The sequence below is a fragment of the Callorhinchus milii genome, unplaced genomic scaffold (assembly GCF_018977255.1).
Source record: "Callorhinchus milii isolate IMCB2004 unplaced genomic scaffold, IMCB_Cmil_1.0 Scaffold3, whole genome shotgun sequence".
Classification (NCBI taxonomy): Eukaryota; Metazoa; Chordata; class Chondrichthyes; order Chimaeriformes; family Callorhinchidae; genus Callorhinchus; species Callorhinchus milii.
This window is the reverse complement of record NW_024704744.1, coordinates 38,040,968-38,046,460: the sequence shown is the minus strand read 5'-3', so window position 1 is coordinate 38,046,460 and position 5,493 is coordinate 38,040,968. Positions and strand designations below refer to the sequence as shown.

The window sequence follows — 5,493 nt, the reverse complement described above, 5'->3', positions numbered from 1 at the left end:
TCCTTACATTTGATATACTGTACTTGGGAGATGTCAAAGCACCTCAAAGTACTTCACAGGATTTACTATAAACTATTAGCCTATGTATTTTATAAATGAACATGGCAGGCAATTTATGCAATTTAGGCATTGCCTTCTGGCTTGGAAGCAAAAGTGCTACCAATTGGGTCAGGCTGATACCAGCCTTAGATGTTGGGAAGCAGCTGGGAAGTAGCTTAACAGTGACAACAACAACTTGCATTTATATAGTACCCTTCACTCGGGGTAGCATCCCAGGGAGCTTCACAGTGGCAGAGTCTGACAACGAGCCGGGGGAGATGACCTTAAGCACGATCAAAAAAGGTCTTCAGGCAGGATTTGAAGGTGGGGAGGGAGGGAGTGAGTTGAAGTCTGGCAAGGGCTGGTGTGTTGGTGGCAAGGTGTTTTTTGCAGGTGAGTAACCAAACGGCAGAGTTTTGAATTCATTTGATGTTGTGGAGCTGGGGAGACCAGAGAGGAAGGCATTGGAATAGGCAAAAATAACGAAGGCATGGTCGAGGGTTTCAGCTGCATTGGTTGTGAGGTATGGACAGAGACAAGCAATGTGGCAGAGGTGGAAAGAAGCAGTCCTGGTTAGGGAATGGATGTATTGTAGAAAGGAAAGCTGGGGATCGAAGTTGCACACAGATTTGGAGAGTCTGCGGGAGAGTCCAGGAGGTTGAGGAGTTCAGACCCACAGGAGAGAAGATGTTGACGGGAACCAAAGAATATGGCTTCTGTCTTGCCAACATTCAGCTGCAGGAAATTTGCACTCATCCAGGTCTTGATGTCTCAAACAATATGGCAGGACATCAGCAGACTGGGAGTAGCAGCTGAAGGAGGAGAAGTAGATTTGGGTATCATCCGCGTACATGTGAAAGTTGACCCCATGTTTGCTGATGACATCGCTGAGAGGGAGTATGTAAATGATGAAAAGAAGGGGGCCAAGGATGGAGCCTTGGGATACCCCGCAGGTGACCGGGTTGGGGGCGGGAGGAGAAATCATTTGCCGAAATATATTGTTGGCAGTTAGTCCACTACAGTGGATAAGGGAGGAGAGACGGTGGAGGAGTGTGGAGTGGAAGACTGTGTGGAACACGGCAGAGAGATTCAGGAGGACGAGGAAGCAGAGGAAGCCCTGGTCACAAAGAGAGAAGGCGTCATATACTTGTGATGAGACATTGACCGAGTTTCCAGTTACCTGTTCTTCAGGTGGACAGTAAAAAGCCTGTAGCATTATTCAAACAAAGAGATTTTCTTATGTTCTAGCCACCAATCCTCCAGATTAGTTAATCATTCTCCTCACGGTTTTTGATGGGAACTTGTACAAAATGACTGGCATTTTTTTCTATACATACGAAGAACAGTCACCATATATTACTGTAATTATCGTAAAGTGCCTTGAGATGCTTTGAAGTGATAAGACACTGTACAAATACAAGTTAGTTTTCTTTCCTTCCTGAGGCTGAGACTTCCCTTCCCCACTCTATTACTCGTCTTTCCTGATAGAACACAGTTTGTGAGTGTTCCAGTGGTAGAATCCATAACAGTGTTCAAGTGAGAATTGGATAAATATTCACGGAAATAATACGGAATATGGGGAAAGACGGAGAGAATGAGATTAGATATCTCCAGTGGGGGAGCTAGACAACTATATACACAATCTGTATTAAGAGATTGCTGCTCTTAGTTGCACACAAAAAGCTGCGACAAGAACTCTGCAATTTGCATCCAGCACAGACAAACAGGATAATGAAACAGTCATCTAAAATAATACTTGTCTGAATAATCGAAGAAAATGAGTACACTCAATTGGTGAATTTTTTTTAGTGACAATATAATGACATAGATTTGTATATTAAGTACACAATTCACACAAACTGTTTTCCATGTATTCAAATGAATGTAACTTGCACCTCAGGATGTCTCTATTCTCTTTGTATGGAAATATGTGTCAATTAAATACTAGCAACTTAACTGTACAAGCTTCAATAGCTTGTTTGCAAAGTTACATTTGAAAATTAATGAATTATTGTGTAATTGCTGCAAGTTTGAATTGAATGTGGAATATTCAAAAATACCCAATGTTTTCCACATACATATACAAATACTTTTCCACAGTTCGTACAAAAATGGCTTTGGAATTTAAGAATTTCCCACAATTCTGGTGATCTTAAATAATAATTAATTAATAATAATAATTATTTATTAATAATAACAATAATTTGGTCACTCACTCCTCGACTGTTTGTGGGACACTGCTGTGTGCGAGTGGCTGCCACGTTTCGCCTGCTTTATAGTATATTCAATCAATCAATCCACTTTACAGTATATTCTGTAAAGTGCTTTGAATGTCTCAAAAGGGCACTGTATAAAATGCAAGGATTATTATTATTATTAAACGTATGCAATGTCTTTGTTGTAGTAATTCCACTACAACTACACTGTTGCTGCGAATGGCTTTGATTCACGTTGTACTTAATTGAATACTCCCTGGTGTAACAGTTGCGAGCAGCACCCACATATACATCTGCAAACTAGGGATTATTTTTTGTTGTTGGCTGATGCATCATTTTTGATGCATGTCAAAGGTTCGTCGGTTATGAGCTCTCCTGTGAAAGATAGGCCGATTCTGGCCACAATGCCTTAACACACACTGCTAAAACTGGGGATCATAATCTTTATATGGTGTACCCGTAAAGAACATTGTTGCTTAATGTACTGGAAGCAATGGATAAGTGTGTTGTTAGAACTCGTGAAAATTCCAAAGAAACAGCTGCTTCTGCAGAAATCATTGAACTTCCTGCAAAGAAGTGAAATTGGTCAGAAACGGAAATATAGCATTGTTTTTAAGTGTCCTGGGAGAATCGATTTGCAGTCATTGACAAACCACGGAAAAACATTTTGCCTTCTTTGCAGAAAAGAAGAGGACTATAGAGGATTTAACATCAAATGTTAAATTTCAATTTGATGTATTTGGAATTTGATAAGAAATTTCCGTTGAATTCTGCTAAGCGTTGCAAAGAAATTCCAAGAGTTAAAACAGAGTTTGATTCGCAGCAACAAGTGCTGGCAAAGTTTCTGGCTGTGTTGGAACTCATAACTCAGGCCAACCACAAAGTTTCTTGGATCCTGGCTCGTCTAAAAATGCCATTTTCCAATGGGGAAATGATCAAGAAAATTCTGCTCACTGCGATGAACACTCTTCTCAAGAATTTTGATGATATCATGCAAAAGTTGCAGTTGAGTCACCAGACTCTGCCTGACAGAATTAAGGAGTTATTATCTGATTTTGAGTCGCAACTGGTGGCTGAATTCAATGACTGTTTGATATTTTCTTATCACTGGATGAAAGTTGTGATATCCAAGATGTCCTCAGCTGGTGATGTGGATTCAATTTGTGGCGCCAGATTTTCAATATTCACAAGATGCTTCAAGGGCTGGATGAACTAAGAGTTCAAACATGAGGTGTCGATATTTTTCAAGCATTACAGAAAATCTGCAAATAGTTTGGCTTTAACTTCCAAAAGCTAACATCTGTGACAACTGATGGAGCTGCTGCAATGATCAGTATGCAACTTGGATTTGTCACTGAATTGAAGAAACATCGATTGCAATTGGTTGTAACCAGAATGCATTGTTGACATTGCATTACATCATACATCAGGAGACTCAGCGCTCAGGTGTCCAAAAACGACAAACTGAAATTAGTGTTGGAGTCCAAATTGTGAACCAAATTCGCCCAAAGCCATTTTCCAAAGACAATTCGTGGAACTTCTCAAGGAGGCCAGTTAGCCTTATGTTGGTTATGGGTAAACCTTTGGAGAAAATAATAAGGAACTAGGTTAGCTATTACATAGATAGGCAGGTGTTAAACAGGGACAGTCAGCACAGAGTTGTGAAGGGCATGTTTGAACAAGTTAATAGAGTTCTTCGAAGAAGTAACTGCAAATGTAGATCAAGGCAATGTTATGGATGTTGTATGTTTGGATTTCCAAAAGACATTTGATAAGGAGCTGCACAGAAGACTGGTGGAGAATCTTAGGGCACATGGAATGCAACAAGCTGAGGAACAAAGAGATTTGGGAATCAGGTATATAAGTCATTTGAAAATGGTTTACGAGAATGATTCTGGGGATGAAGGGCTACAGTTATGAGGAGAGATTGGTGATGCTGGGTTTGTTTTCATTGTAGCAGAGAGGGTTGAGGGGGGACCTATAGAGGTGTACAAAATTATGAGAGGTTTTGTTAGGGTAAATAGGGAGAAGTTGATACCATTGATAGGGGTCAGTAACTAGGGGATGTATAGTCATAAGATAACTTGGAGTCCTGTAGCTCAGTGGTTAGAGCACTCGCTTTGCAAGTGAGAGACCTGAGTTCAATTCCAGGCAGGGCGAAACCTTGGGCAAGTTTCCTTACTCCACACGCCTAATAATAATCCCTCCAAAACCAAAAACAATAATAAAATTTGTCATTTTCAATCTACGACCTTTTGTGGGACATTGCTGTGCGCAATTGGCTGCCGCGTTCGCCCACAAATATACAATCAATTCACTTTACAGTGTGTTCTGTGAAGCGCTTTGGGACGTCCTTCCGACGTGAAAAGCGCTATATCAAATGCAAGGATTATTATTATTATTATTATTATTATTATACCTTAGGAGGAAACTTTTGACCCAGAGAGTTATCGGAATATGAGCAATGGAGACAAAGATCATCGTAGCTTTCAAGAGGGAAGTTGACGGGCATATGAAAAATAGGGGCTTGAAGGGGTTTGGGGATAAGGTGGAGCAGTGGGATTGAGGCCATTTTCTTGTTCTGTGAGCCAGTGCAGACTCAATGGGCCTAATGGCCTCCTTCTGCAGCGCAGATTTCTATTTTTCTATGTTTCTATGACGTACTGAGAGTCTCCTCTCTCTGCTGACTGTAATGGTCCTATATGAAGTAAGTTTGGCTAAATTTAACTCAGTTCCTATTGTGATTGAGTCCAAATTACCATAGGGATGCCTGACATAGGAAGAGAAAACATTCAAAAGATGCTTTTCTGAAATTGACTGAAAGGAAGAGTAGAGAGAGCTTCATTTTCCTATTGATTCACTGACTTGAAAGCGGTTAATGGTGACATTGTGGTCCAAAGAGCAACATTAAGAACCAGAGACACTTTGTGTTAGTTGCAACTTCTTGTTTGCAAGGATTGTGAGATTGTCAAATGGCCAATCACGAATCCCAAGCCAGCAAAGATCAGAAAAATGGCCATTGATCAAAATAGTTGCATATTTACTGCTGGTGTCTGGCTTTGCCAATTTAAAATTTGCAGGGGATGAATTTTGCAAACCAGAAATCACAAACAGGAAGTTGCAGTTAATGCACAAAATTTTACTTTTTGAATATCCCAAATCGGGCCTCTGTTTGTGATCAGATCAGTTACATAATAATAATCTCCCTTGATTTGACACAATAGTAATAATCCTTGCA

At 40.3% G+C, this 5,493-nt stretch overlaps 1 protein-coding gene across 1 annotated transcript in view; it reads right to left on the bottom strand.

Annotated features, from left to right (window-relative positions):
• LOC103182206 (ATG5 autophagy related 5 homolog (S. cerevisiae)) overlaps nt 1–5,493 on the bottom strand; it is a 166,017-nt gene that overhangs the window by 62,288 nt on the left and 98,236 nt on the right. The gene's annotated exons all lie outside the window — the stretch shown is intronic.